A 20827-nucleotide genomic window follows, 5' to 3' on the forward strand; every position below is an offset into this window, starting at 1 on the left:
GCCCACTTAGAGCAGAAAGGGGCATACCCACCATGCATAATAGGATTCCGCCCACAATTGCCCACGCAAGACGCAATGATACAACTGAAGCACCATGTGCTTGACGGCACGACGAGAGGCACCAGAACAATTCTTAGCCTCGACCTTGAAAGCGCGTTCGACAGAATCGCGCACTCGGCGATCTTACACCTGATATCGCGGCAAAACTATAGGTGTACGCACGTACAACTATGTAAATGATTTCTTGACACACAGGCGAGCTGTTTTAGTGGCAGGGGACCTCCAGCTAGAAGAGCAAACGCTGGGAAGTACCGGCACCCCGCAGGGCTCCGTCATCTCGCCCACGCTCATCAATCTGGTCACGATCGGGCTAGCAGAAAAGCTACAAGAACTCGAAGACGTCCGGCAAACCACATACGCCGACGACATAACCCTCTGGGTGCACGAAGGCAGCGACGGTCACATCGAAACGGCACTGCAACTAGCAATCGAGACAATAGAGGAATACCTTGTGGGTACAGGATTACGATGTTCGCCGAAAAAGTCGGAACTCCTACTCTACCGCCCTACGCACAGGGGCAGACCACCTGGGGGTGGTGGGAATGCGGCAACGACCAGACGAAAATACGAAGAGATCCGACTACGCATGAGCAACGGAGCAACCATCCCGATAGTGCAAAGAATTAGGATCCTCGGCATGATAATCGAGGCCAACGGCGTCAACGGCGAAACGATCACTAAATAAAGCACAAGACGGCTAACGCCATGCGAATCCTTAAGAAGATGGTCACTAGCAGAAGAAACGGAATGAGGGAGGCGAGTGTCACACGACTCATACACTCTTTACTCATGTGTCATATTGCGTACGTCGCGGCATTCCACAACTCGTACAAGGGCGAAGAAGCCTCATCCGCAGGCTGTACAAGATAGCACTGGGTCTACCCGAGTCCACCAGCACGCAACACATGCTCCAGCTCGGGCTTCACAACACGCTTACTGAAATCGCCGAGGCGCAGCGCACTTCACAACTACAAAGATTAGCGGGCACGAGTGCAGGACGCCAGATCATATAAAGTCTCGGCATCCGTTACCACGCACAAGGCCAGAAAGTCGCCGTTCCGGACGCGATCACACAAACGATAAGAGTCGACCCGATTCCACGGAACGTCCACCCAGAACACAACCGGGGAAGAAGAGTGGCCAGGGCCAGAGCTCTCCTACACAGCCACAAAGACGAAACGGGGACAAGGTTCGTTGACGCCGCGGAATACGCAGAACGCTCGCGATTCGCGGTTGCGGTCGCCGATTCGAGTGGCAAAACGCGCATAACGGCAAGTGTAGCGCGCGAGCGCGCAGAAGCGGAGGAAGCGGCGGTGGCACTCGCCCTCACGGATCCGACGTGCACCACGGTTCTTTTCACTCGCGACAAACGTTCTGAAACTTCGCCAAAGGATGGATCTCACAGAGCGCGGCCCAATTCCTGAGCAATCGACAAGTCCAGCGAGAGGTAGATTTTCAAACCAGAATTCAGTGGTTCCCTGCGCAGATGGGAGAAGTATCGAAGCCATATCGCAACCGAAACAAGACGGCACACGCCAAGGCGCGCGAGCTCGCGAATCGCGCCGGCGACCGTCGTCAATGGGACAGCACCAAAGACCGCTTTACCAGATACAACGAAATTACCAAGGCCCTCTGCATGGCCCACCGAACCTTCCCTCCGCCCAGCGACAAGCTGGACAGGGCGGACGCGGTGGCACTCGGACAACTGCAGACGCTCACGCACCCCAACATGGAACCATACCACAGGCCTGTACCTGGAACAATACCCCAACCTGGAACGATACCCCGGCACATACCCGGCAAATATATGCAAGGTCTTCCACACGGATATCGCCACTTTAACCCACATGCTCTCGGACTGTAACAAAAACCCTGACGGTGCTAACCCCGGAGCCCTCCCGCCGCGGTGTGCCACTGCCTTGCGCAGCCCCAGCCTCGGTGACCAACTCTGGGCCGTCCAGCAGGCCCGCGAGGCGACGGCGAGGCAACACCTCGACGCCCCCACGTGGGAGACCTAAGGCCGCGTCGTCGAAAGCTCTGCAGGACCTTAAATAAAGTTGTTAACCAACCAACCAACCAACCAACCAACCAACCAACCAACCAACCAAGGATCAATCTTTAACGTGCACTGTCATCGCACAGCACACTGGATCCTTAGCGTTTTGCCTCCATAAAAACGCAGCCGCCGCTGTCGAGTTCGAACCAGGGAACACCGGATCAGTAGTCGAACCAAATGTTACGTGGTCACCTTTTCCAGCGATTTGTTTCTTCGTTCAGAGCTCTAAAATCTTTCAATTCGGCATAATTTCGACCACCTGGGGACCTTTAACGTTCACTGTGCGATGTCAGTGCACGTTAAAGGTCCCCAGGTGGTCGAAATTATGCCGGAGCCCTCCATTACAGCACCTATCTCTTCCTTTCTTCTTTCACTCCCTCCTTTATCCCTTCCCTTACGGCGCGGTTTAGGTGTTCAACGATGTATGCGACAGATACTGCACCATTTCCTTTCCCCAAAAACCAATTAAATTAAAAATTTCAATTCGGCACATCTTTCTTCCTTTATTCTCCTTATTCTCCTATAGTCCTTTCTTTATGCCTTCCCTTACCGCGCGGCTCGTGTGTCCACAGAGGCATGCGAGACAGTTACTGCGTCATTTCCTTTCCTCAATTCCAACTTGAATCAAATTTTCTACGTGTTAAAAAAAAATGAAGGCGAGCCCCTGCCCACGAGACGTTTGTGTCTTGGAAAAGCCAGTGGGTTAATCATTTCATACTTCGGCTCCAAGTCGGTGCGCAGTAAATTCGGACAACCAACCATTCCAGCAAAAAGTAAACCTTTATTTTAAAACCTTCTTCAAAAGCAGCACACACTGAGAAAACAAACGGCACACACACACACACGCCGGGCTGGGTCATCTCCCTTGACGGAATCTTCACCTTCTCCATGTCCCAAAACTCTCGATACAAGCCCATTCGGCGTCAAATACCGTGATGGGTTGATGTGCCTTTCTTTAAAGTCAGGTTCCCGTCGAGCTACCGCGCCCAAGCTGCAGTCAAACTTCGTATCTAACCCTCGCCGTGGAGCCATACCTGGACTGGGTGTCAGCATGGGCATGATACGGGCGTATAGACAAAGAGGCGCACACGAATGAACAGATAAAGGAACAGCCGTACTGTCGATCTCGGGAGCGCCTACCTACTTGGAGTCGCTGAGGCTAGCGCCAGTATAAGAGCGACAAGGTAATTCGAGGGCAATGCCTCGTGAGGAACGAATCGTCTAATATATGTGTAGAAACTGTGATGATATGCGATAACAGAGCGTGAGATTTCTTATATTTTATTGGCGAGCCGATGTGAACGCGCCGTCGCCGACTTGCGACTGGGCGCTGCTCGGCAAGTTCACATTTAACGCGACAGCGTTAAGGAGCTCGTGTCGCAGAAAAGCCGGTGTCGTCGGCGGATTGATAGATTGGTTGATTGATTGGTGGAATGATTGATTGACCAATCGATGGATCGATCATTTGATGGATCAATTGATGAATTGATTGATTGATCGATCAATTTATTGATTATTTTATTGATCGATCGATAGATTTTTCCTTCCCTTACGGCACGATCCGGGTGTCCAGCGAGAAATGTGACAGGCGTCATTTCCATTCCTTAAAAGCAATTGTTCATTTCATTTTCCTTCCCTTACGGCCCGATTCGGGTGTCCGCCGAGATATGTGAGACAGGCGTCCTTTTCTTAAATTTTCCAACGCGACACGCGTCGCGCCGAACGGGCGATGGCGTTCCGTGCACTCCTTGGCAACGCTGCAACACGCTGTCGCGTCTCACTCTTAAGGATGAAGCTGGAGCTTCCTCCAAATTTTTTTAAGTTTCTTGTTTTTGTAACACAAAACCAAACCTGCGTAACGTAGCATGCGCGGTAGTGGAGGGGTCCGGAACTTAGTTTCGAACGCGGTAATAATACCTCCGGCAGCATGGTTTCGGCCACACGGTGGATTTTTTTTTAACGCGCAGCGCAGCCTCCGCGTACTCGAGATTTTCTGCATTTTGCTTGTAGCGAATAGAAATTGGAAATGGAAATTGGTTGTTGGGGAAAGGAAATGGCGCAGTATCTGCCTCACATATCGGCGGACACCTGAACCACGCCGTAAGGGAAGGGATAAAGGAGGGACTAAGAAGAAAAATGAAGAAAGGGGTGCCGTAGTGGAGGGCTCTGGAATAATTTCGACCCCCTTGGGATCTTTAACGTGCACTGACATCGCACAGCACACGGGCGCCCTAGCGTTTCGCCTCCATCGAAACGCGGCCGCCGCGGTCGGGTTCGAACCCCGGAACTGCGGATCAGTAGCCGAGCGCTCTAACCACTGAGCCACCGCGGCGGGCAGTAGCGAACAGAAACTTTGCACTCCGGGAACATAGAACTGGACCTGGACTACAGGATCAAGCCGGTATGCAGGCTGTTTCTCCTAAGACTTTACACAATTTTTAAAAATAGACGTTTTTTGTGTTAGAAAAGCGTTTTCTTCGGCATAGCATTGTTAGCAGTGTAGTACATAAGTACACAGGCGTACTAACTAGCATGCTGGTTAACTATTATTGAATAGTGAACTTTAAACTATTACTTTTAGATTCCTTAATCACTGAGAAACGTGTAGCCGCGCCGTAAGTAATTTCGATTTCAGGTTTTGGAATTTCGAAAACGCGGTTCCTCGGCGCTGAGGTCCTACAAAATCTGCCTGCATCGCGCCAAAATTCATGCGCTTTCGAGTAGCTTGCAGGCAAAGCAACCTCTCCAGTGCGCGTAACTAAATGGATAGGAATGTAATGTAAAGGGCAGTCAGTAGGCGGCCTAAAAGAATGAAAAATAATAAGGTCCTGCTGCACCATTTACGTATAACAGGCTCAGAACATAAGGGACATGGAGAACAATTCTAAGTATTTATCGTTCTTAGTAAAAAAAAAAGTATTATCTGGCTCGTTTTGGGTACGCTGACGTTTTGTCCGCCAACAAAAGACGCAATTATCGGCGAGAAAGTTGGATTTAATAAATATTGATTGTAAAACATAAAATACTCCCGCCACTCGATTCAGACTGTCGACTTCAGTACCGATAGAAACGGGCTGGCTGCAGGCTGGTGGTTTGACATCTAGGTGTTTCTGGCATTAAACACGAACAATTGTTTTTTTCATTTAACATAAGGCTTGAAGTGAACGAGAAGGCTAGTCTTCATCCGTGCTAAAGAAATAAAAGAATTTTTGTATTTATTTGTTATTCAACGGCCTTTCGAACCCTGAAATGTAGTATAAATTAACAGCATGAAGAGGCAAACTTGACTGTAAAACACTGTTATTTACATGATCTCAGTTTGTTCTTGCTGGCCGATGGCAGCGGCGGAACGTGCAGAAAGAAGTTGGGTCCTTAAACGAACCAGTTAACGGTACCGATCCGATCCGAAATTGGCACCGATCCCGTACGGGCACGCTCGTCATTTCACCGCCCCAACCACACTCCTGTTCCGCAGTAAAAAAAAAGGAACAGTTTCGTGCACGTGGTTCGTCTGAGGCGCCCTCTCGTGTTTTCGTGCGCGGCACATTGAGATGCATACATCGCAACAGACGCACTCGCTTTTCTAGCCTCCGCGCTGCATTCATTTCCGAGGTTGCGGGCGACATGCCGCATTGTCGTGGACCATTTGCCTCTCTTGCATTTTCTTCCTATAGTCCTTAAATTATTCGCATCACGTCACTCGCGGAGTTCTGATAGCCAACATGGAAATCGAGGCTTGCAACAGGACTCACACGTTCGTCTGTTTACGGTGGCAGCGACGTGTAATCCTTGGCACTTAGGACCCTTGAATGTTCTTCAACGCCGAGCATCCTCCACTCGGGATCGGGGTCGTCGACACTAATTGCACCCGTAATGTTTCCCAAGATGAGATCGTAGATGGGTTGGTCTACGCATTTGCCACTACCTGTCCAGTATAGTATGGCGTGGACACTAGAATCCTGGCTTCGGGAAGGTACCTTACTGTGCTATCTACAAGAGTGACGGCCGATGCCTCCCCTGTAAGAAAGATCCTCGTCCTTCACAAGGCTTCTCCGAACCAAAACTGTGTTGGCTCCGCTGTCTCTAAGCACCAATATAGGGCGGTCTCCTATTTGCCCAACCACAACCGGCATTGTTGCTTTCGACTTGTTTGTTCTACTCACCGCCTCATTTTCCAGTGGCGTTTGCTTTCCTTTCAGCTGTGGAACATCAGGAGGCGTGACAAGTTCTGCCCGAGAGTCGACAACGCATGCAACTCGGTCCTGCGTTCTGTAACAGCACTCACCCAGAGTATGACCCCTCCTCTTACAACCGCGACACACGAACAGTGTCTTTTGAGCAACGCTACTAGTCCGACAGTCAACTGCATGGTGTCCCACCTTGCCCCAGAGACAACACCTTACTGGCGCCTTAGATGCAGCGCCATATGCTCTTGGTCTTGCCGCATCTGTCTCTGGGACCTTTTGTGTTTCCTCCCTTGCCTTACTCATATTTCTCAGCCCTTGAGCCTCGAGAAATTGGTCTGCAGTGTCGGCAAACTTTACTAGTGAACACAACTTTCTATTAGGAATAGCGCTAGCTTTGAGCTGCAACACGTTAAAAAATGTTCTGTCACCAGCTTGTCACGCACCCCTTCAAAACTCTTTTCTGTGTTTGACATATCAAGCCACCTATCAAAATAGTTGGTCAGCCTGCAGGAAAACTGCTTAGCGGTTTCCGAATCCTCAGGTTTCGCGGTGCGAAATCTCTCACGAAAACCCTCTGCCGTAGTAAGCCTCAATCTTTGGAGGAGTGCCTTCTTGACATTCTCTTAATCCATGGATTCAGCAGCAGGAATCCTTCCAAACACATTCAGAGCCTCCACGACAAAACACATGCTCAATGCCGTGGCCCATTCACTGCGCTCGCGGCCTTACCCCAAAGCTAACCGCTTGAATCGTTGCAGATATGCGTCCAGATCAACTCTTTTGTCACCAAAAGGAGCCATCAGCTTTCTTGGACAAACTCTGGCCAGTCTAGGAGATTCCGTGCCCGCTAAGGAACGATCATCATTGTATCCTCCCGCGATATGCGCCTGTTTCCACAAAAGAAACTCCTTCTCCCGTTCTATCCTTTTCTCCTGTTCTGCCTCGCGAGCTCTTCTTGCCTCCCGCTCTTCGTCTACGCGAGCGTCTACGCGTGCTTGCGCCTTTTCCTCTCTCTGCCTTTTTGCCTGTTCGTTCTCCTCGTCACAGAGACGCATCGCCTCTTCCTTGCTTAAACCTAGCTTGAGCGCGAGTTCTAACGTTTTTTCCAAATCCATACTTTCAACCATCGAGAAACCGGAAAGATCCCAGGCAAAGCAAAGGGAAACAAGGGAAATGAATCCTGGCACAAGCTCGCCACTTGTGTTTGTCACGGATCTCCCCTGATAACACTCGAACCGAAAGAATGGACTAGGCGACAGGTGTACCCACACAGACGCACCTTTAATGCACCATAAGTGACACACATACTAGCACACAAAACTAACAAAACTAACACAAAGCACAGACTATAAATACACACGACCCGGAAACACTGCTACCAACGTCTACTACTAGCGTTCCGAAAGAATTGACTAGGCGACAGGTGTACCCACACAGACGCACATTTAATGCACCCTACGTGACACACACACTAGCACACAAAACTAACAAAGCTAACACAAAACACAGGCTATAAATAGATACTGCATGGGAACACATCTACCATCGTCTACTACTAGCGTTCCGAAAGAAGTGCCTAGGCGACAGGTGTACCCACACAGACGCACATTTAATGCACCCTACGTGACACACACACTAGCACACAAAACTAACAAAGCTAACACAAAACACAGGCTAGAAATACACACTGCATGGCAACACATCTACCAGCGTCTACTACTAGCGTTCCGAAAGAAGTGCCTAGGCGACAGGTGTACCCACACAGACGCACATTTAATGCACCCTACGTGACACACACACTAGCACACAAAACTAACAAAGCTAACACAAAACACAGGCTATAAATAGATACTGCATGGGAACACATCTACCATCGTCTACTACTAGCGTCCCGAAGGAAGTGACTAGGCGACAGGTGTACCCACAAAGGCGCACCTTTAATGCACCCTAAGTGACACACACACTAGCACACAAAACTAACAAAGCTAACACAAAACACAGGCTAGAAATACACACTGCATGGCAACACATCTACCAGCGTCTACTACTAGCGTTCCGAAAGAAGTGCCTAGGCGACAGGTGTACCCACACAGACGCACCTGTAGTACACCCTAAGTGACACACACACTAGAACACAAAACTAACGAAACTAACACGAAACACAGAATAAAAATGCACACGACCCGGGAACACTGCTACCAGCGTCTACTACTAGCGTTCTACTGTTAGTGGTCGGCGTTCGTGCTAACGGTTGGTTCGGTGCGGCTGCGGCGTTGTATGGGTTCAAAAGCCGGCGTCGAGATGGCGTTCGACGTGCTAAGGCCGGCGTCGCTGGCAGCGTCGTTGGCTGCGTCGCACAAGCTTCGTCCTCTGATTCACCCTTATACAATAAAGTTTTTCATTCATTCTGCTTCTCTTCTCCACCAATCATCTCTTCCCACCTCACCGAACGCTTCTTGTTCAACTTCTTGTCTTCGGTTATTCCACGTCATCCTCATCGCCAACCGCGTCGTCTTCTTCAAACCTCTTTCGTTCATAATTTTATTTTAGACCCTATTAAACGTGACACAGTTACTGCGTCACATGCTTTCCTCAAAACCAATTTTAGTTAAATGAACCCGACCGCGGCGGCAGCGTTTCGATGGGGGCGAAACGCAAAGGCGCCCGAGTGCTGTGCGATGTCAGTGCACGTTAAAGATTTCCAGGTGGTCGAAATTATTCCGGAGACGTCCACGACAGCACCTCTTTCTACTTTAACTCCTTCCTTTACGCCTTCTCTTAAGGCGCGGTTCAGGTGTCCGCCGAGAGGTGAGACAAATACGGCACCATTTCCTTCCCCCCACAGAAAAACACAATTAAAAACCAATTAATTTTATTACGAGTTAAAAACAAAAAACAAACCGCTGAAGGCGAGCCCCTGCCCGCGAGACGTTTGTGCCTTGGGAAAGCCAGCCGGCTGTTACGTTAAAACCTCGGCGCCAACTCGCAGCGCCATAGATTCGGACAAACAATCACTCAAGCAAAAAATAGATGAAAATTTTATTTTAATTTTTTTCCAACAGCAGCACACACACACAGACAAAAAAGAAACGGCACAAATATACACGCACCGGGCAGGGTCATATCTCTTGAAGGAATTTTCACCTTCTCCATGCCTCTGTACTCCGGATACAAGTCCTTTCGGCGTCAGAATACCGTCATGGGTTGATGTGCCTTCCTTTAAATTCACGTTCCCGTTGAGCTGCTGGTCCCAATCTGCACTCAAACTTCATATCTAACCCTCGCCGTGGAGCCGTGCTTGGACTGGGTGTCAGCATGGGCATGATACTGGACGATGTACCGTGGATGCAGGTTCATCCTTTCCTTCAGAGTCTTCCCAATCTTCACGTTTCCGTCGACTCTGCTAACGTCGGCCGTCCACACAGAAATCTTGTCAATCTTGTTCCGGATCTGGACGACAGCGCCGCACACGTCATCACTGAACTCGCCGAAGCCTTCCCCTATCAGGCACAGCAGAACTTCGAGCCAGTAGTCATCCAAGACTGTTGACCCCTCGTTCTTGCTCATGTTGAAGAGCCACCGACCGCCTTGCTTGTTGCGGGGGTCTTCCCACATGGGCTTGATGGCGGTCTTGAAAAGCGAGTAGTCGCAGCCGGAAGGAAGTTTGCTGGGAAACTCGAGGTGGTTGTAGAGGGCCCAGAAGTCCTCGACTGTGTCGAACGATGAGATCTCCAGAAGGTTCTCCTCCCAGCTGCGGCTTTTGTCGTTCCTGTAGAACCAGAGGCTCCAGCGATGTTCGAGTGGGTGTTTCAACGGCCTGCTGAGCGACGCGCTTGTGCGATCCAGCTGGGACTGCTCACGATCATTCGAGTCGCCCTCGACATGCTTGCCTTCAGCCGCCATGCTCAGCAAAACTCGCAGGCAGCTTTACGTGGCTCGGCGTATAGCAAACGATCACAGAACTAACACGTGGGACGCACTGCGAATCTCTCGCCGGTATCACCAGAACTGCGAACGCTGCGAACGTGAGGCGACTCGCGAGGGCATAGGCAAACGGCGGTGTCCGAAATCTGGCGCTCCGATTGGCAGAAAAAGGCGGAACGCGGATGAGCTGGCCCAATGAGAGGCCGAGGAGCGCTCATGCGCCGATCACGCGACTCTCACGCCACTTACAGCGGTCAAACGAACTACTGAGAGCCGCTAAATATCGTAGTGGAAATGCTGAAAATGTGAGCTCATTTTCATAGTTTTATTTTCTTTTTCTATACTTAAATGTGCTTTCTACGCGCGCGAGTGCGCCTCCCTGCGAGAATCTGCAGCATGGAGGAAGAGAAATAATCTGCATATTTTCAATTTTTCACAGGGTGGACCCAGAGAGCCATGCACCCTTCCTTTCTTTGAAATCATTGGAGTCTATAGAACATTGTCAACGCCAACGAACACAATGAATGCCAATGAACACAATGAACGCCGATGGTCTACGGGGGAAAGGAAATGGCACAGTATCTGCCTCACATGCCGGCTGACACCTGTGCCGACGCCGCAAGGGAAGGGATAAAGGAGGGAATGAAAGAAGAAAGGAAGAAAGAGGTGCCGTAGTCGAGGGCTCCGGAATAATTTCGACCACCTGGGGATCTGAAATTGGTTTTTGGCAGTGTTGTCGGTAACGCGTTACAAGTAACGGCGTTACCGGTAACGCGTTACTTTTTTCGATAACTTACTGAAGTACTCGTTACCAATTCGTAACTGCAAAGGGTAACGTACTTACGTTAACATTTTTCGGTAACGTGAGGTGTCACGTTACTAGTTGCTTTTTGTTCCAGTTGTGACCCACTCCGCCCTCTTTTTTAGAAAAAAAAAAAGCGCAGAGCACCTAAAGTGGTGTTGTAAATAAACAAAATGTACAGGTGCTCTCGACGACCCATGTTTGGGCTCGCATGCATTCCAGAAAACAGCTGCCCTTGACAACGCACCCAACTAAAAAAAAAGGATAGCCATAAAGCACGAAACACCTGATCGAACACGCATTCACACACTTGCCTCCACCTGCCTCCGCTTCCCAAACCACTCACACACACAACTCTCTACAGAGTGGAAGCATGCCGAGAATTTTGGAACATCACATTTTTGAGAATTACTCTAAATTTGTTGAGTTCAGCAATGTTTTCTTTGTGAAATTAGAATTGATGATGGAGTGTCATTTTGTGTTTAATGCCACATTCAGAAGATGGCTTCATCATGTGCCACGCAGTTAGAATCCAACACATGTAACTCTACAGGCAACTTTACGCCACTGTAACATTGCTAAGCTCCTGCAGATTTGTGCAAAGTATTCTCGTCAAATCAGAATATCGCCTACAATAGTTATTTAGGCTAGACGTTACATGTTAAATGTGAGCATTGTAAAATTGTTATCGTACGTTCTTAAGGTGAAGAAAAATTAAAATTTATGGCCATTGAGTAAGGGCAAATTAACATGCGGTACTTGTTTTCGGTAACGGTAACGATAACGCGAGTTACCTTTTCTTGTAGGTAGCTTAGGGTGGTAACGCGTTCCTTTTTTAACGTAACGAGTAACGTATTTAGTTACTTTTTTTCGGTACCGCCTACAGCACTGGTTTTTGGATGGTGCTACAATCGCCGAGGTGCTCGGACGCGTTCACATCGGCTCTGTCTTCTACACATGATTTCGCAGCGATGGCAACTGTATTTCACCGCCAATCTTTCACCAACGGATCCGTTAAGTCGAGAGGCATCGATGGATACCCAGTTTTGAGGTGGGACACAACTCCTCGCAGAGATATTGAACTTCCAGCGCTCCGGCCACGCCGTAGCCTCGCTAGGTCTAGGCGTGTACGCCAGACGCTAGGCCTAGCCGGCGAAACAGCTGTGCGTTGCCGACGGACGCGGTGCCACGTTTACGGACTCTTTCCAACGAAGCGGCCCAAGCCGACGAACGTGACTCAAGAATGAACGTGCAAGTGATGGGGGAAGACATTTCCGCCGACGCAATTACCGAAGAAGCCGGATGGAAGACCGCCGGAGCGCGGCGTTCGAGACCCCGAGACCGCGGTGCGAATGCGACGCACGACATCGATGCAAGAACGAACGCGCCTGGCATCGGCCAGCAAGGTACGAAACCCAAGCATGTCGAAGGTTTGGTTTTTTTTGTTTGTTTTTTTTGGTGGAAAGGAAATGGCGCAGTATCTGTCTCATATATCGTTGGACACCTGAACCGCGCCGTAAGGGAAGGGATAAAGGAGGGAGTGAAAGAAGAGAGGAACAAATAGGTCCGTAGTGGAGGGCTCCGGAATAATTTCGACCACCTGGGAATCTTTAACGTGCACTGACATCGCACAGCACACGGGCGGCTTAGCGTTTTTCCTCCATAAAAACGCAGCCGCCGCGGTCATGTCGAAGGAAAGGTTATCAATGCAGGACGCATGCCCAGACTACCGAAGGGGGAAATCAAAATCATGTTTCGACCAAAAGGTGGCCTCGACATCGTTAAGGTCGGCGCCCTGACGGTCACCGCCGCAATCTTCGAGGCCGCCGGCATAACGGGGTACGAAAGTACGGAAGACAGGTCTGTCCGAACTTACACCAGAACATCGTCGTCGTCAGCACACCGAAACGAACGAACGCGGACAGCTATGCCCAAATGCGGCTAATTCACACACAAGGAACATCGCACGATGTCAACGCGTACGAAATGGCAACCGATAATACAACCAAGGGAGTGATTCGTGGCATCCCCATTGAGGACAGACACAGAGCACTGGATGAGAACATCGTAAACGCAAGAAACCCACTGTCACTGGCGGCCAACCGCATAGGCATTACGACCACGGTTGTAATTGCATTAGACGGACTCAAAGTGCCCAACCTCGTCAGGTACGGCGCAACACTCGTCCGTTGCGCGTTGTATCGCAAGCAAATTGACATCTGTTACCAGTGCGGACGCTTCGGCTACCGCATGGAGGTTTGCCCAAATTCCGCCAACCCTATTTGCAGAGGTTGCGGAGTTCGCAACCCAGACCAGGGACACCAATGCTCGCCAAAGTGTAACCTGTGCGGCGGCGCTCGCATGACGGCCGACAAGGCCTGCAAAGCAAGGTACAAGACTCCGTATACGTGATTCGCAGGCGACGATAGGAGCGCCAAAACGCACGTGCCCAAGTGACACAGCAAGACTTCCCGTTCATCCAGCCGCACAGATCCAGATCCACATCGCGATCGCGTGGCCCGTCCCGGTCCCGCAGCCGGCAAAGACACAGCCGCGTTCCGACAAGATCGGGATCAAGGACACCAACTCCCAGAGAGAAGTTAGCTGGGCGGACACTGTCCAAGGCATCGCGCGGGAGAATGTCGTAACAGCACATGCAGTCCCAGAGCAAAAATCAAAAAGCCGATAATGGCATTTTAGAGGCGCTAAGGAAAGAGAACGCGGTAATTCGCGAACAAATACAAAGCAATGCGAGAGTTGCGAGAACTCAGACGCGAGCGCGTCGTGGTGGAACAAAGCAAACAGAACGCACAACAGTAGGTACCGGCGAGTGTTCCTGACGCGGACGCGCCCGCCCCGAAAAAAGAGGCGATACACCAACAACAGCACAAGAGTGGTTTCGGGAGCCAGGTGCGAGCGGAAATTACAGACATCAAGAAAATGCTATGCACCATGAAAAGTACCATTGAGACCCTACACGCAACAGTCCTCGGACTCGCAAACAAGACCACTAACCTCGAAGGAAACATGCAAATAATAATGAATCACTCCTTATTCACGCAACACGGACACGCACCGGCGAGCAGTGATGCGGGACCGAGCCACCATCAAGGGCAGCCGGGTAACTTGCATCAGAATCTACATGGCCAAAGATAATCAAGGGATATAGTAATATGGCAGTGGAACTGTCGCGGCTTCGGCGACAAAAAGGTGGTTTTACAGCAACACATCAGGCAAGCAACACGTAAATCGGACGTAATATTACTTCAAGAAAGTCACCAACGCGGCTATCTTAACAGACTACAAAACGCACGGCATCAAAATCGAGGGGAGGGGTGTATGCACGCTCGTTAGGAAGCGTCTCACATTCGTTGACCGCGAACTAAGCGGCGTCCAGATGGAACACTCTCTCATCGAACTGATATCCATCAAGCAGAGGAAACAAAGCATATTCATACTGAATGCATACAGCAGCCCGTCGAAACATCGCCAACGCTTCTGTGCGCTGTTTCAGAAGACGCTCAAGATTGCCGGGTCCCGGACGCTGATTGCAGGGGGAGATTTGAACGCGGCAGACACGGCAGGGGGTTACGGCTACAGCACGACCAAGGGAAGACAACTCGGGCAAGATGCGCAGGAACTCCACGTTACTTACGGATCCGGCGCACCGGACTAAAATAGGTAACTCCACTACCAGGGACACAACCCCAGACCTGACGTTCATCCGAAATGCCGGGGAGACGGCCACCATGTGGCAGAACACGTCGACCGACCTGGGGAGCGACCACATGATCGTCGAAATACACGTACACACTCCGGACAAGAAGCAGGGCAGTAAGAAAAAATTCAAATGGACCGATTGGGAAGATTTCAGAAAGAAACGAGACCAACAACAGTCTTCAGGAGATACGATCACGGACATCGAAGCCTGGAGCCGCTCGCTGGTTGCAGACGCCCAAGCATCAACCAAGACCGTCGAAACAGAAGTTGAAACTGACAAGATGGACAGCCGCCTGGCGCATCTCATCGAGGCGAAGAACTCGGTCATGGCTAGGTGGAAGGGAGACAGATACTAAATCGGAGACTCGGAAAGAAAATAGCGGAGATCAACCGCGACATCGAGAAGCACTGCCGAACGCTCAACCGCCAGCAATGGGACGAGTTATGCAATGCAGTCGACGGCCAACTACACTACGGGAAAGTGTGGAACCTGATCAGGTATCTATTAGACGAAACGAAGACCAAGTCCTACCAGAGGAACTGCCTCTCACGTTTATTGCACAAGGAGCTCGAGAAGCACGGTGAAGATGCAGTGACCGTCCCGTTACGAGCGAAGTACTTGCCGCACACTTCGACCGCACAACACGGCCCATAAGAGGGGGATCCGAGCGCCAAACTGGATAAGGACTTTAGCGCAGAAGAGATCAGGACGGCGCTGCACAACCTCCACAGCAGATCGGCGCCGGGCCCTCACGGGGTGTCGAATCGCGCCCTGAAGAATCTCGACGACCGATCCGTGGAACAGTTAACGGCATTCATCAATGACTGCTGGCAGCACGGCAGCCTCCCGCAACAGTGGATAACTGCGAGAATGATACTAATCCCTAAACTAGGAAAAGCGCCGAGCCTCGACAACCTTCGCCCCATATCGCTAACGTCGTGCGTCGGCAAGACCATGGAGCACGCACTGCTTAACCGCTGGCAATCCCATTTAAAGCATAAAGGGGTATACCCACCATTCACAATAGGATTCCGCCCACAATTGTCCACGCAAGACGAAATAATACAACTGAAGCACCAGGTGCTTGACGGCAAGACGAGAGGCACGTGCCAGAGCAATTCTCGGCCTCGACCTTGAAAGCGCGTTCGACAGAATCGCGCACTCGGCGATCTTACACCAGGTATCGCGGCAAAACCTAGGTGTACGCACGTACAACTATACGTAAAAGATTTCTTGACAGACAGGCGAGCTGTTTTAGTGGCAGGGGACCTACAGCTAGGAGAGCAAACGCTGGGATCTACCGGCACCCCGCAGGGCTCCGTCATCTCGCCCACGCTCATCAACCTGGTCCCGATCGGGCTAGCAGAAAAGCTACAAGAACTCGAAGACGTCCGGCACGCCACATACGCCGACGACATAACACTCTGGGTGCACGAAGTCAGCGACGGTCACATCGAAACGGCACTGCAACTAGCAATCGAGACAATAAAGGAATACCTTGTGGGTACGGGATTACGATGTTCACCGAAAAAGTCGGAACTCCTACTCTCCCGCCCTACGCAGAGGGGCAGACCACCTGGGGGTGGTGGGAATGCGGCAACGACCAGACGAAAGCACCAAGAGATCAGACTACGCATGAGCAACGGAGCAGCCATCACGATAGTGCACAGAATTAGGATCCTCGGCATTTTAATCGAGGCCAACGGCGTCAACGGCGAAACGATCACTAAATTATAAAGCACAAGACGGCTAACGCCATGCGAATCCTCAAGAGGATCACTAGCAGAAGAAACGGAATGAGGGAGGCGAGTGTCACACGACTCATACACTCTTTAGTCATGAGTCATATTGCGTACGTCGCGGCATTCCACAACTCGTACAAGGGCGAAGAAGCATCATCCGCAGTGTGAACAAGATAGCACTGGGTCTACCCGAGTCCACCAGCACGCTCCGATTGCTCCAGCTCGGGCGTAACAACACGCTTAGCGAAATCGCCGAGGCGCAGCGCACTTCACAACTAGAAAGATTAGCGGGCACGAGAGCAGGACGCCAGATCTTATAAGGTCTCGGCATCCGTTACCACGCACAACAAGGCCAGAAAGTCGCCGTTCCGGACGCGATCAGACAAACGATAAGAGTCGACCCGATTCCACGGAACGTCCACCCGGAACACAACCAGGGAAGAATAGTGGCCAGGGCCAGAGCTCTCCTACACAGCCACGGAGACGAAACGGGGACAAGGTTCGTTGACGCCGCGGAATACGCAGAACGCTCGCGATTCGCGGTTGCGGTCGCCGATTCGAGTGGCAAAACGCGCATAACGGCAAGTGTAGCGTGCGAGCGCGCAGAAGAAGCGAAGGAAGCGGCGGTGGCACTCGCCCTCACGGATCCGGCGTGCACCACGGTTCTTTTGACTCGTGACAAACGTTCCGAAACTTCGCCAAAGGATGGATCTCACAGAGCGCGGCCCGAGTCCTGAGCAATCGACAAGTCCAGCGGGAGGTAGATTTTCAAACCAGAATTCAGTGGTTCCCGACGCACATGGGAGAAGTATCGAAGACGTTTCGCAACCGAAACAAGACGGCACACGCCAAGGCGCGCGAGCTCGCGAATCGCGCCGGCGACCGTCGTCCATGGGACAGCACCGAAGACCGCTTGACCAGCTACAACGAAATTACCAAGGCCCTCTGCCTGGCCCGCCGAACCTTCCCTCCGCCCAGCGCGAAGCTGGACAGGGCGGACGCTGTGGCCCTCAGACAACTGCAGACGCTCACGTACTCCAACCCGGAACGATACCACAGGCGCTACCCCGGAACATACACGACAAATATATGCAAGGACTGCCACATGGATATCGCCACTTTAACTCACATGCTCTGGGACTGTAACAAAACCCCGCACGGTGCTAACTCCGGAACCCTCCCGCCGCGGTGGGCGGCTGCCTTGCGCAGCTGCAGGGCCTTAAATAAAGTTGTTACCAACCGACCAACCAACCTGGGGATCTTTAACTTGCACTGACATCGCACAGCACACGGGCGCCTTAGCGTTTTGCCTCCATGAAAACGCAGCCGCCACGGTCGAGCTCGAACCCAAGAACTCCGGATCAGTAGCCGAACCAAATGTTACGTGCTCAGCTTTTCCAGCGACTTGTTTTGCTTTCTCAGAGCTCTAAAATCTTTCAATTCGGCACCTCTTTCTTCCTTTATTCTCCTATAGTCCTTTCTTTATGCCTTCCCTTACCGCGCGGCTCGTGTGTCCACAGAGGCATGCGAGACAGTTACTGCGTCATTTCCTTTCCTCAATTCCAACTTGAATCAGTTTTCTACGAGTTAAAAAAAAATGAAGGCGAGCCCTTGCCCACGAGACGTTTGTGTCTTGGAAAAGCCAGTGGGTTAATCATTTCAAACTTCGGTTCCAAGTAAGTGCGCAGTAAATTCGGACAACCAACCACTCCAGCAAAAAGTAAACGTTTATTTTAAAACTTTCTTCAAAAGCAGCACACACTGAGAAAACAAACGGCACACACACACACGCCGGGCTGGGTCATCTCCCTTGACGGAATCCACCTTCTCCATGTCCCAAAACTCTCGATACAAGCCCATTCGGCGTCAAATACCGTGATGGGTTGATGTGCCTTTCTTTAAAGTCAGGTTCCCGTCGAGCTACCGCGCCCAAGCTGCAGTCAAACTTCGTATCTAACCCTCGCCGTTGAGCCATACTTGGACTGGGTGTCAGTATGGGCATGAAACGGGCGTATAGATAAAGAGGCGCACTCGAATGAACACATAAAGGAACAGCCGTACTGTCGATCTCGGGAGCGCATAACTACTTGGAGTCGCTGAGGCTAGCGCCAGTATAAGAGCGACAAGGTAATTCGAGGGCAACGCCTCGTGAGGAACGAATCGTCCAATATATGTGTAGAAACTGTGATGATATGCGATAACATAGCGTGCTGATTTCTTATATTTTATTGCCGAGCCGATGTGAACGCGCCGTCGCCGACTTGCGACTGGGCGCTGCTCGGCAAGTTCACTTTTAACGCGACAGTGTTAAGGAGCTCGTGTCGCAGAAAAGCCGGTGTCGTCGGCGTCGGCGGATTGATAGATTGGTTGATTGATTGGTGGAATGATTGGTGGAATGATTGATTGATCAATCGATGGATCGATCGATTGGTTGATTAATTGATGGATTGAGTGATCGATCGATCGATCAATTGATTGATTAATTTATTGATGGATCAATAGATTTTTCTTTCCCTTAAGGCACGATCCGGGTGTCCAGCGAAAAATGTGACAGGCGTCATTTCAATTCTTTAAAAGCAATTGTTCATTTCATTTTCCTTCCCCTACGGCCCGGTTCGGGTGTCCGCCGAGATATGTGAGACAGGCGTCCTTTCCTTAAATTTTCCAACGGGACACGCGTCGCGCCGAACGGGTGATGGCGTTCCGTGCACCCCTTGGCAACGCTGCGACACGCTGTCGCGTCTCACTCTTGAATATGAAGCTTAAGCTTCCTCCAATTTTTTTCAGTTTCTTGTTTTTGTAATACAAAACCAAACCTGCGTAACGTAGTATGCGCGGTAGTGGAGGGATCCGGTACTTAGTTCCGACCACGGTACTAGTATCTCCGGCAGCTTGGTTTCGGCCACAAGGTTATTTTTTAACCTGCAGCGCAGCCTCCGCGTACTCGAGATTTCCTGCATTTTGTTTGTAGCGAAGAGAAATTGGAAACTGAAAATTGGTTGTTTGGGGAAGGGAAATGGCGCAGTATCTTCCTCACATATCGGCGGACACCTGAACCGCGACGTAAGGGAAGAGATATTGGAGGGAGTGAAAGAAGAAAGGAAGAAAGAGGTGCCGTGTAGTAGGGGACTCGGGAATAATTTCGACCATCTGGGGATCTTTAACGTGCACTGACATCGGGCGCCTTAGCGTTTCGCCTCCATCGAAACGCGGCCGCCACGGTCAGGTTCGAACCCCGGAACTGCGGATCAGTAGCCGAGCGCGCTAACCACTGAGCCACCGCGGCGGGTAGTAGCGAACAAAAGCTTTGCAATCCGGGAACATAGAACTGGAGCTGAACTACAGGATCAAGCCGGTATGCAGGATGTTTCACCTAAGACTTTACACAATTTTTAAAAATAAACTTTTTTTTTGTTAGAAAATCGTTTTCTTCGGCATAGCATTGTTAGCAGTGTAGTACATCAGTACACAGGCGTGCTAACTAGCAGGCTGGTTAACTATTATTGAATAGTTAACTTTTAAACTATTACTGTTAGGTTCCTTAATCACTGAGAAACGTGTAGCCGCTCCGTAAGTAATATCGATTTCAGCTTTTGGAATTTCGAAAACGCGGTTCCTCGGCGCTGTGGCCCTACAAATTCTGCCTGCATCGCGCCAAAATTAATGCGCTTTCGAGTAGCTTGCAGGCAAAGCAACTTCCCCAGTGCACGTAACTAAATGGAGAGGAATGTAATGTAAAGGACAGTCAGTAGGCGGCCTAAAAGAATGAAAAATAATAAGGTCCTGCTGCACCATTTACGTATAACAGGCTCAGGACTTAAGGGACATGGAGAACAATTCTAAGTATTTATCGTTCTTAGTAAAAAAAAAAGTATTATCTGACTCGTTTTGGGTACGCTGACGTTTTGTCCGCCAACAAAAGACGCAATTATCGGCGAGAAAGTTGGATTTAATAAATATTGATTGTAAAACATGAAATCTTCCCGCCACTCTATTCAGACTCGCGATCTCATTGTCGATAAAAACGAGCTGGCTGCAGGCTGGTGGTTTGATATCTAGGTGTTTCTGGCATTAAACACGAACAATTTTTTCTTCAATTAACATAAAGCTTGAAGTGAACGAGCAGGCTAGTCTCCATCCATGCAAAAGCAATAAAAGGAATATTTGTATTTATTTCTCATTCAACGGCCTTTCAAACCCTGAAATGTAGTATAAATAAATTAATAACATGAAGAGGCAGACTTCACTGTAAAACACCATTATTTACATGACCTCAGTTTGCTCTTGCTGGCCGATGGCAACGGCGGAACGTGCAAAAAGAAGTTGGGTCCTTAA

General features: G+C 50.4%; 1 protein-coding gene and 1 pseudogene across 3 annotated transcripts in view; both read right to left on the reverse strand.

The window, feature by feature from the left end:
* Positions 1–20827, reverse strand: part of LOC144104128 (triokinase/FMN cyclase-like) — a 203296-nt gene that overhangs the window by 89741 nt on the left and 92728 nt on the right. The window lies entirely within an intron of this gene.
* LOC144105378 (eukaryotic translation initiation factor 4E-1A pseudogene) lies at positions 9464–10251 on the reverse strand (annotated as a pseudogene).

This window comes from Amblyomma americanum, chromosome 9 (assembly GCF_052857255.1).
Source record: "Amblyomma americanum isolate KBUSLIRL-KWMA chromosome 9, ASM5285725v1, whole genome shotgun sequence".
NCBI classification, from domain to species: Eukaryota; Metazoa; Arthropoda; class Arachnida; order Ixodida; family Ixodidae; genus Amblyomma; species Amblyomma americanum.